Raw genomic sequence first — 12969 nt, forward strand, 5'->3', positions numbered from 1 at the left:
GTTCATTAAACATTTTAATAGGATCTTCTAATTGAATCATTACAACAACATCAAATGGATTAATTCCTTTACTAACACTGCTAATTCTTTTTCCTTTAAAATCTAAGGCATTTTTAACATTCGGATCATGTAAATCAACAATATCGATGTTTTTCTGATAATTTTAGAGGTTTTAAAATTTGTTCTTTAACAACAACATCATGTTTGTCAATACCAGGTCGAACACCGACAATTCTTTTTTTATTAGCCAAACTAACATAATTCTTTTCAACTTTGATCGCTTCAGTAATTTTATCAGCTTTTTCAATATGAGACATTAAATTGGTAAATAATTTTTTTACACCATCATCGACTTCTTGTTCTAATGTTTTTATTTTATCAGCAAGTTCATTTGAACTCATGAAATTTGCAAGTTTGTTATCATATTCTGCTTTAAAATCTTCAATCTCGACAGCAAACATATCTGAATCTGGAAGGTTTTGTAATAAATTTTCTAAACTTGTTATCAAACTCATTTCTCAAACTATCAAAATTCAAACTATTATCTACATTTTGAATAATTTGTGTTCCAAATACGTCAAAAATATTTTGTGAATCCATATTTATTAAGTAATAATTTGTTAACAACTTCTTTAAAATCTTTACCATCACTCAGTTCATTCAACACAAAAACACATAAATGACCACAAATTGGGGGATCTTTATAGTCTTGAATCTGAGAATCATTGTAGTAGACGCTTGATTTTTTTCAAATATTTAATCAATTCTATAGGTGGTTTGTCCTCAATTCTTCCATACGAATCAAAGTAACATGCATTCTTATCATTTTTATAATAACAAATCCAATGCGTTCCACTTCCCATAATCGAGTCTAAATTCACAATTCCACATTCAAATTTCTTAACTTTTTCAGGTAATGTATCTCTCATGAAGATTCCTCTAAAATGTTTAATATTTTTGCAGATTTCTTCCAATTCCCCGAATGTTAAAGGTTTAAATTTTTTTTTTCAATGTTTGATTTCACGTAATTCAAAGTTTTTTCATCTAATCCAGATCCTGTAACATCTTCCAACTCTTTATCTAACCAATTTAAAATGTTTCGAACAATAGGAATCACATCCTTTTTAACGATTGGAGCAGCTTTACGAACATAAGGAACAACATTTTTAACAACTGGAATATTTTCTCCAAAATCTAATAAATCTTTCAAAAGTCCACCATTTTTAAGTTCTTTCAACTGATTATAAGAAAATTCTATTCTGGTTCCTTTATTGTTTTTCTTATGTTTTTCGAGTTTATTGTATTGTCTATTTGTTAAAAATATCTTATCTTCGCCATTTTTTAGTTGATCTATTTTAAATTGAATACTAACGGGTATTTTCTTCTTAAAAGCGGATTTTTATTTTTTCTTTCTGATTTTTGCTGAAGTTTACGTTCACCTCCATTTATATAGTTAAAATTTCAAGTTCTCTTCGATTCCCATTCCTAGTTTTCTCTTCAAAAAACATTGCTCCAGCTGTTGGAAGCGCAACAAATCTTTCACCTAAACTAGCATCTTTTGATAAAAATCTATCCATTGCTTTATCTTGCAAAACTTTATCTGCTATATGTCTGGGAATTTGTGTCTCTATGTTTTGCATAAAAAATATCGTGTTCCATAGCAGCTTGATCTAATTTATTTTATACCAGGATCTCCTCTTTTTAGTCTTTTTTCGAGTTTTGTGCCAGGCCCCAGATACTGATAAGTTGGTACGTGTAATTCAAAAGGTAAATTGTTGATAAAATCATTCAAAAGTCCGCTACCTTCAATCATAGATGAACTTATTGCCGGCCAAAAACTCGTTTTAAATATTTAATTCCATCAGGTTTTTCAATCATTTCATCAAGTTTGTTCGAAATAAAATCCTTAATCGCTTTCTTTTCGTTCAAAAAAATTGTTGTTTCCAGCCTTTTCTTGAGCATAAATATAATTTATAATTCCATCGAGTTTTGTGAAATCGTCGATATATCTGTACTCAATCTTATTATCACTGTATTTTCTTATACCTGATCCTTCGATTCGTTTTTCCCAAATTGGTTTAATTAATTTCATATATTTTTTACCTCTACTTGACTTAGGCTTCTTAGTAGATGGATCAATTATTTTTTGTAAATTGAGTCAGATTCCCATAAAATTTCTATATACTTTTTCAAATCTTCTTCAGAATATAAATTATCTTTTGGAGCGTCATAGTCTGTTAATAATCTCCATAAACCTTGAGTTCCTTCATATGTTTTCTCATTAATAATGATATCATTATGCTCAAAATTAACGGGTAAATTTCCAATCATAAAACTTTTCTTTTTTTTATCCCAATACAAACCAAATTTATCATCTTTTACTCTAGGAAGGAATTTTTTACCAATTTCACCAATTATTATATCCGTTGTTCCAGGACTTATTGATTCAACTATGGTAGAGTCTTCAATGATTCGAGGTCTAAATGGTGTTGAAGATGGTAATTTTGGCAATTCAAACTCTTCAGATTCTGGAATTGAAATATCGGCAAATTGTCGTACAACTGGAACCAAATTCATCAAATTTTGATTATCACTTAAAACATTTTCAATTTTGCCCTCAACGTTTTTTATTGCAGAAGTTACAGGTTGATTGATTTTTTGAATAAATTCTTGTTCTTTTTCATCAATTCGAATCTGTTCTTTAAATTCTTTGATTAATTTCTTTTCGATTTGATCAAGTTTTTTCGCTTCTTCAGAAGTTACGTTCACCATTTAATTAGAAAAATTTTGAAACGTGGAACGTAAAAACGTGAACGTGGAACGTAAAAACGTGAACGTGGAACGTAAAAACGTGAACGTGGAACGTAAAAACGTGAACGTGGAACGTAAAACGTGAACGTGGAACGTAAAAACGTGAACGTGGAACGTAAAAAACGTGAACGAGATTATTACACGTTTATATTAGAAAATTTATTCAAATATTTACCATTTTTAGGCTTCAAAGTTAAATTAATAGTTAAAAATCCATAGTCTTCTTTCCAAATTTTATCACATAATTCATTAAAGTGGTTAAAACTCATATCAGATCCCACATAATTGTTGTAAATCTTTCTCGAATAGTGATCGTCTTGCTTAAAAACACACAACATATTCAAATTATTTCTAATAACTTGTTTATCAACCTTTGAAAAGCATTGGGAAAGATAGATACAAGATATGTTTTTGTGACGAGACATTACGAAATATTCCTTAATAACGTCCTGATTTTCCAAAATACAATCATCTAAAACGATTAACGAATTGGATTTACATTCGCTTAACGGAACTATGTCCTCAGAAGCATTGTAAAAATGTGATATTTTCTTTGCTTAAGTTCTTCTCAATATTTTTGAATCTTTGTTGTAATTTTTTGTATGCGTCTTGTTCTAAAGATTTACTAAAAACATACAAATTGGAATAAGGGAATCAACCTATTGTAGATTAAATTCAATAATAAAGTTGTTTTTCCACATCACTTGAACCAACAATTAACAATCTGATTGGTTGATCTTTCTTACTTTCTTCAAACGTTTGAAGTTTTATCTGATCTTTTTGCTTTAAAAATTTCTCCATTTAAATAGCGAAAATGAAGCTGTTCAAGTTGACTTCAGAAAGCTCTCAATTATTTTTAAACTTGGAACATCCTATACACTTAGAGGAAGAATCAAATTATTTTATCGGTTTAAGCGGTTTTTATTCTGACAATTTTGTAATAAATATTAGTGAAAGTTCTCCTTATTGTATAGGATTTAGTGAGAAGAACATAACAAAATATTATGGTTTAAACAAAGGATATTATACTTTCGATCAAATAAAAAATTCCCTTAAAAATTATCTGAAAACCATTCAAACAATCAGATAAATCTTTAAACTTTGACGAAAACAAGTTTGAAATGCAAAAAAATTATCTCTCTAATAAAATTCAAATAAAATCACCAGTAAGAATAATGTTTTCAAGCAATTATAGTAGATTTATTAGGGTTTGTTCAAGAAACTATTGAGCCAAATCAGGTATATTTAGGAAATAAAACGCCAAAATTTAGACCGTTCGATGTAATTGAAGTGCACTGCAATCTCGTTGAACCTAGTTTTGAAAATCATACCGAACATTTAACACAAAGAATCTGAAATTTTGTACACTTTTTTCCCAAATGTTGCTTATGGATCAAAAATCAGTGAAAAAACCGAATGAAATCGATTATATTCCAATTAGAAAAAATATTAAAAGAATTCAAAAAATCGTTCTAACTATACAAGACTCTGAGGGAAATTTATTAAATAATGAGAGTAAAAACAACAATATATTTAAGATTGCCGAAAGAATGATGAATCAAGGGGGGAACGAATCGTTCTTACCTTCAAACTTTCAAAAAAACACCGTTTTTATCAATGAATCTGGCCTTTAATTCTCGAAAATAAAAATGTTTCTATCTAAATGGAGACAATTGTAGATCTAATAAATAATCAACTCAAATTCAATAATACAGAAATTTTTACGATTGTTGACGTAAATAACAAAATTTGGTTCAAAGCAAAAAGATGTTGCAGAAATTTTAGAATATGAAAACACGAGGCAAGCTATCATAAATAATGTCGATAATGACGATAATACAACTTTTGAATGTATAAATTACAGGAGTCTATCCCATAGACCCCGAGAAAAATATTAAAAAAACACTGTTTTCATTAATGAATCTGGTCTTTATACTGAAATAAAAATTACTAGTTAAAAATTTTTCTATCTAAATGGAGTCACTTGTAGGCCTACTCAATAATCAACTCAAATTCAATAACACAAATATCTTAACGATTGTAGACGAAAACAATATGATCTGGTTTAAGGCTAAAGATGTTGCAAAAAATTCTAGAATATGAAAAATACTATGCAAACGATCAGATTAAACGTTGACGAAGATGATAAATTAACATTTAAAGACATGAATCAAGGGGGGCTATTGAATAGCTTACCTTCAAACTTTCAAAACAACACTGTTTTCGTTAATGAATCTGGACTTTATTCATTAATTTTGAGATCGCATAAATTAGAAGCGAAATTGTTTAAAAAGTGGGTTACAAAAGAAGTTTTTGCCAAGTATTCGTAAATTTGGTGAGTACAAAACAAGATTAAATATTTAGAGGACGAAGTTAAACACTTGCAAATTAAAGATGAAATAAAAACGGAAATAATCGCAAAACAAAGTGTAAAAATTGACTTAATGAAAACCACACCTTGTTTGTAAAGATTTTGCTAAGAAAAAACACCATGTTTTTGTATTAATTAAGAAGAATCACATGTGGGAATATCCTTATTACGTTATCAGAGCTCAAAAGAGAGAAATACCGAAAAGATTGAAAGAACTTGAAATTGATTACCCAGAAATGGAAATTTTATTAAGACATGGAGATCCAAATAGTATAAATCTCTACAACCAAATGAAAGAATCTTTGAATATTTTATACAACGGAAATCATTTTACTACAAATATGGCAGAATCTCGACTGATTTATAGAATATCTAAATTACACGATGAAAATGTTTCTAAATTTTACTAAACATTCGAATTATGATATTTTGTTTGTAAATGTCTTTTAAGACTATAGAAATGTTGAATTTCTCTTCCGCATACGCAAAGAACTGGTCTAGCAAAAGATTTGTTTAGCACAATCTTTACAATATGCTTGTTTGTTGTCTTTACTATAATGGAGATTATAAAATTCTGAAATATTCTTAACCTTTTTACACCGTGTGCACTCTTTCTCTTCTAAAGTTAATTTTTCCATTTTATCGTATAATTCTTTATGATATTTATTATGACAGTCTTTACAATTATATTCAAATCCATATTTTCTTTGCTTATTCTTATAAAATTCTTCAAAATCTTTAAATTCTTGACACTTTGTACACTTCTTTTGGGCCTCCATTTATATAGAAAAAATTACAGCTTTGACTTTCTCAATTCATATTCGTAAACACTTTCGGTTATTTCTCAATTTTCAAAGTTTCCAAGTTTATTTAATTCGTCTAATATATCAGATTTCGCTTCATTTTTATAGCCATAAGGTACTGTATCGATCTTATTTTCTAGGACAATTCTCTTATCATCTTTAGCGTTCAGTGCTAACTTGTTTATAGTAACGGTGTATAACTCATGTTTGTAGCTTTTGATTACTGTCATCTCTCTAAATTCTTCTTTATCTTCGAACAAACATTTCTTCAAGTTTTCGATATTTATTGTTTTATTTACAACGCTTCTCTTAATCCCTTTGCATCTTACTGGATTTTTGTCTAGATATTTGTACGAGTACATTTTCGATCTCAATCCACAAAATTCTTCTAAAACTTCGCTATTTAACTCATCTTTGAATTTCCCTATTACCTTCTTATTTTTAGTAGTGAAACATTCGTGATCTTTTGGATAATCACTTGTATCAAAGTCATCTATATTTTCTTTAATAATTTTAAAAGGATCTCGTTTCAATTCTAAGAAATAACTGTCTGTATCCATGTAACACAGATTCAAATCTGGGTCAAACTTCTTTAATTTATCGTAATAAAACTCATACATTAACAATTTTGATAGGTCAAGAACTGAAAATCCTATGTAGATCGGTTTGTTAAATTTAACCTTTTGTTTGAACATGTGACTCGCTATACAGTTATCGTCAAAGATATTGAAACATTTGAAGTTCGTTTTCTTGGCCTGTTTCATTGAAAATTCTTCATTTCCTAGTTTGATATCACATCTATTTCGCACATTTTCCATAGATTTTCCAAAAACAGAGTTGTTCATCAGCTTGTAAAAATCTTTCTCAAAGTCACTTGTAGCTTTGGTTCTCATGTTTGTGTTAAAATCAATGTACTTTTTCATAAAAGGCTTCTGATCGAACGCTATAACTCTATTCACATGTTTCAACACCATCCCTTGTTCGAGGTAAAATTTCAAATTTCTTGAATGAACAACGTATTCAGTTTTATCCAGTAAAGTTGTGCAAAGTTTGTTTTTATAATGTTCGGGAGCAAGAGGTAAATCCTTGTGATGTTCATGTAAATTTGTTGGATATCCTAGATCAACTTCGAGAATATAGCCATAATCTTCGTCGCCAGTGAGTTCTAAAATTGTTTCTTGCCACTCTTCTTTTGTATATGTTTTCGGGTTCATCCACTTGATTTCGTTATATGGTAAATTTTGCATAAGCCCGTAACCATAAAGGTTATTGGCATCGACGTACAAACAGATAGTTTTTCAGGTTTTGTCTTATCGAAATCTTTCAAATATTTGTTATTTGCTTTAACATATCGCTTAATACATTGAGAAATACCTCCACGAATGCCTTTTTCAATCATCAAATACATATTATAATCACTAATCAATTGTAATTCTATTTTCGTTAATTTTAACATAGCATCCCATGCGAGGCTTGGAGCTGTTAGATAATGTGCTGGATCAAGTTTATAGCAATTTAAGCAAATATTTCTGAAATTTTCAAATATATCAGCAAGCAATAAAACATCTTGGATATTGTACAAATCAGAGTAATTTCCAAGATTTTTTCTCTTTTAATTTGTTCCAAACGCTCAAATAGTGTTGATAATCTTTCTCAGATATGCTCTCGTCTGTCAAAAGTGAATAGAAATCTTGAATTTTCAGGTCTTCTGTGTAATCAAGTTTTTCAATACTATCGATAAATTCGTAAGGAAATATGCCTTTTCCAGATAGAATTTTAAAGATTTCTTCTTCGTCATTTGGTTGTCTATCTAGAATTGCGTTCAATATTCGTCCATCTTGTATAAAATGATTTGTATGCTTGAAATCATCTTTTTTTGAGGTTTTTAGCTAACTTTTCAATAGACGATGCCATAAATCTGAACGTATCTACGAAAGAAAACTTGATGAACTTTCTTGGTTTATCATCTTCAAACTCATACCCATATCCAGAATTTACTGAATAATTTATATATTTTTCATCTGTGTTTGCGATCAAATCAACATTACCATACTGTTTTGCCATCTCTTTTATGTACAAATGAGTATCGTAATTTGACATATTATGACAGAAAACTGGAATATTTTGTGGAAATTTCAAATTCAGATTACAACATGAATGAGCTGCGCCTCGAAATTTACCTGTTAAATGACAATGATCTCTTACTTTTAATCTTTTTTCACCATCAAAACCTTCTGTTTCACAGATATGACAAACGTTTGAATTTTGATATGAAATTTCTTCATCTTCAGTTAATTTCATAGGCTTCATGTTCCTTGAATTATATTTTTTAGCTATATATTTCGATAATTTATTGAGTTCTTCAAACAATTTTGCAGGAACATTTGGCAAATCTTCTTCATTTTTTGCTCGATAACATATCGGTTTATACATGCGATTGGTCACATTAGACACTAAATATAGAGTAAAACCATAAGGAATGTGCTTCTGAATCTTGGTTGTAGTCGATCTTTGTGGATTGTTCTTGCATGTCGGAAATTTTTTCTAATATGCTCTCAAAATCCATATAAATAACGTGCGGATGGCTAAACTTCTTTTGATAATTAGTAAATTTAGTTGTTTGACCTGAAAACGGCATAATTGGCTAACAAACTTCATGTTGCTTGCAAATTTCTAAATGATCTGTTAAATCTCCAGATTTGTAGAAATGGCTTAAACATCTTCTACAAAGAAATTTTCTTTCCTTATGCTTGGATAACTGAGAACTCACGAGTTTATTTAAATCGGTTATCAAAACATAATGAGATTTGTCTTCTTGTTAACATACAATAAATCGATTTCTAACTCGGTATCATATTTTTCAGAAATTTGTAACGGAACAATGTTGAGTTTTTCGTCATAAGTATGGACATTGATAGACATTTTAGGATACTTATACTTGGAATTGTAACTTCGTTTTTCAAATGATTGTATATCTTTTAAGGACATTGGATACTCGAAACCTGAAAATATCTCGTCATTTACAAATTTTTCATATTGTTTTGATCTTTCGCAGTCTCTTTCAGGTTTTTCAATAGCGCATCGGATAGAATAAATAAAGCAATAGTCATCTTTATTTTTGATATTTATACAAGCTTTTTTATCTTTGATTTTCTTTGGTAAATCGATATATGATCCTGCGTTCATCATTTCGTGTTTATTAATGCTCAAAACTAGTTGTTTGCATCTTTTAAATGTCCATCCTGAACCCCTATTTGGATGATTTGTCTGTTCTCGATGTGATAATTTATTAAATTGTTTAGAAATAAAGTCGTTTATGTCAAATATTTCGTCTGCTTTTATAGTAAAGTACATTGGGCAAGTTTGTGGTTCACCGTTTACTAAAGTTCGTTCATATTCACATTCCAAAGAGAGATATCCTTTCATATTTTTAACATTCTCTTGAAATTTTTCTATTAAACTTTTAATTTCTGGCCTCATAATTGATAGATATTTGTAAATTGACATGGAATTGTCGTTCAAGTTTGTTAAAATGTATTGCTTGAAAAGACCGTGTATTGAGGATAAAACTTCTACATCTATGATATTTTCAGGTTTTTCGTTAAGAGTTTTATCAATTTCTTCGATCATTTCAGACTTAGTTTTGTCGTTAGTTTCGATAGCCAACTTTTCACCTATTGAATGAATTTTTTCATCATTAAATAGGTCGAGATTTTTCTTTTCAACTTTGAAATTTCTCTTTAATTCTCGTAATTTTTCTATATTGTACATCTTTTCATGATCGACAATTTGATTTTCTTTAGCCCAATTCCTCAAATAATTTAGTTCACTTTCGTAAAGTTGTTTGTTTTTTAAATGGATTTTTGAGCTATAATGTCGATCATAGTTATGTTTTAGGATTTCTTTCTTACAAAACGGACATGTTACTTTTTCACCCTTCATTTATATAAGAAAAATTTTAACTACCAATTTTTTCTAAATTCCAACTTTATAGTGAATTTTCGAGAAATATCGTTCAAATTATCAACTTTTAAGCTAAAACTTCGCAATAATTAGAGATATTTCGGTAGATTTTTCAGGATTTTTCAAAAGTACCAGTTTGTATGTACCTTAAAAAGTTGATAATTTGAACGATATTTCTCGAAAATTCACTATAAATTTGGAATTTAGAAAATCTCTAATAAATTTTTTGTTCTTTATAAATGGAGCTAATAAAGGAATTAAATGAGGTTGGTGATTTAAAGTTCAAAGAATATAAGAAATTAATTGATGTAGAAGAAAATAAGAAGTATAAAATTGTGAAATTGGATAAAATGAAAGATAAATTCGGGCTTACAATAATTGCCGAGTTGGAAGATTTCAAAGTACACTTGCCAAATAGATTTTTGACTGTTTTGGATGAAAAAAAGATTAAAGAATTGAATAAAAATGATAAATTACACTTGATTGTTACTGGGAAAAAGACAATAAAAAGATAAAGAATGTGTTACAATTAACTTTGTAGAATAAAGATTAAGAATTCGAAGATTTTACATTGATTCTAAGGAGATTTAACATTAGTAATAGACATTAAAACTGCTTAAGAAAGTAGAAGCAAACAGCTATAGATTCGGTAATTTTTCATTCGTGAGTTACTGTTTGATTTTACAGATTCGTTTATTGTCGTTTAAACAGGAATTTCTATTGATTTTCGGTCGGCTCCAAAAGTGCGCTAGGAACCCCATATTTATATCTACTTATATATATATATATATATATATATATATATATATATATATTGTATATATATATATATATATGTGTGTGTGTGTGTGTGTTTGTGTGTGTGTGTGTGTGTGTGTGTGTGTGTGTGTGTGTGTGTGTGTGTGTGTGTGTGTGTGTGTGTGTGTAATTAATCAATAAACATTGAATCACAAAAAGTACTTGTCCCGCCGGGACTCGAACCTGGATCTCTCACTGGCCGGGTGAGTGTGTTACCTCTATACCAGAGAGCCCTCACTTTTTATGATTTAGTTATTTTTTCTCGATGGAGCAAGTACTTTTTGTGAAAAACTTTCAATATTTTTTGAAAAAGTAAATTCGGCTATTTCGGTTGACAGGTATTTGGTTTTCCGTTCATATGTTAGTTGGGTTATTTAAACGCATACCTGACATATAAGGCCAAATACAAAATAATTGAATCGTAAAAGTGAGGGCTCTGCGGCGTACTGGTAGCATACTCACCCGGCAAGTGAGAGATCCGAGTTCGAGTCCCGGTGGAACAAGTACTCTTTGTGATTCAACGTTTATTAACGAATTAAATTAGACTATTACCATTTATAAAACCCAGCAGGGATCACTTCTGGCTGGTTTATACATTCTAGTTGAACCCAATACTGGGCACAGCTAAAACCGATGTGTCATTTCAACCAGGACAATCTTATGGATTTCCAGGAGTGGCACATCACTAACCGCAAATTTCGAGATTCTGGGAATCATGGGCAATTCGATAGGTTAAGTCACTGCCTACTTTAACTGGAGAAGCTGGCTCAGAGCTGAAGTCTCCTTTTTCCGGACAGACATGACTTTGAGATGTAGTGTCCTCGTGGATCTCGATAGTAGGCGGCCCCTACTCCCTAATCTTACCTATCCTGAATATCCTGTCACTCCGGAAGCAGCGCAAAGATTTTTACAGGACTAAGTGCAATTTATAAGGTTCTTATCCTAAGAGAAAGAAATTGCCATTTATACAAGACAATGATCACTTATCATAAAAATGTGCACTGCATAATTCTGACGTAACAACAATCTTTTTATAGATATACTATTGATATCTGATGCCAATATCAGTCAGCTAACCCATACGCAATTGCAAATTCAGAGTATTCAAGAAATGAGAGAGAATGAAAGAATCCAATTTAAATAATCCGCTCAACATGAGTCAGCCGGCTACGCCCGTCGTCCATGTTATGAATGACTCCATGACGCGACCTTGTAACCAAGAGTCCCCACCATGCAGTGCAGCACAGGTGACAGGAATACCTAAATACTGACGTCCTAGTAATTAATACTCACCACCCGTTCCCTTGAATGATTATCACCTTAGGACGAACACTGGTCGCAGGAGTATCCTCTTAGCAGTCTGAACCTGCTCCAACTCTGTGATGAGGAAGAGAGCCTCTTAGTCCCAAGGTCCACTGGTTTCTAATTTGAGGTTCTCGACCGCAAAAAATTGGGTTTTATAGCGAAAAAACGTGTTTTATTTAAATACAAAGCAGTAAATTGGTACATAATAAGGTCCAAATATTTTCTCAAAATATTAGTCCTCAGTTAATTTAGTAGATGTGCTATAATTTCCTCAGACAACATCTGGTTATGTAATATTGTAAGAAAACTGTGATTTAATTATAAAATTATCGTTGCCTTCGCGAAAGATTGATGGCTAAGCATTATGATACAAAGATTCAGATTTAAATATGGTTCATTTAATTACTGTCATATTTCATTTTCATATGAAATTAACCTATTATTAGTTGAGCAATATCGATTCCTTGGAAGGATACCAGTATGTGTTTATGTGTCACAGAAATTGAGACATAGACATGAAATTTTGCAAGGATCTTAATTTCTACATAGGTAACATCATGGTTGTTGCTTTTTCTCTATGGAATTTGGCTAATAGTAGAATCTTCCACGCATGTGATATCTCCAACAGAATTTGAGCTGCAGATATGTAAACTTCAACTACGCTTATGAACATAACTATACATTTTATTCTAGCTTCACATAAAGCTCAGTTGAGGCTACGCGGCATGTAGTCTGGCATACTAAGAACTTTTAGTAAATATATTAATTACACATAAATGATATACTCTAGGGTAGTGAAATACCTGTTTGTCTCCAACCAAATATTTTGTTTTTCAAAAGGAAGTAGCTGAGGAAATGTCCTGTATGAATACATTTAAACGTATATGGTTATCTGCATGACTTAAGAAGTGACAGGAT

The sequence above is a fragment of the Homalodisca vitripennis genome, unplaced genomic scaffold, assembly GCF_021130785.1.
Source record: "Homalodisca vitripennis isolate AUS2020 unplaced genomic scaffold, UT_GWSS_2.1 ScUCBcl_3326;HRSCAF=8792, whole genome shotgun sequence".
Classification (NCBI taxonomy): Eukaryota; Metazoa; Arthropoda; class Insecta; order Hemiptera; family Cicadellidae; genus Homalodisca; species Homalodisca vitripennis.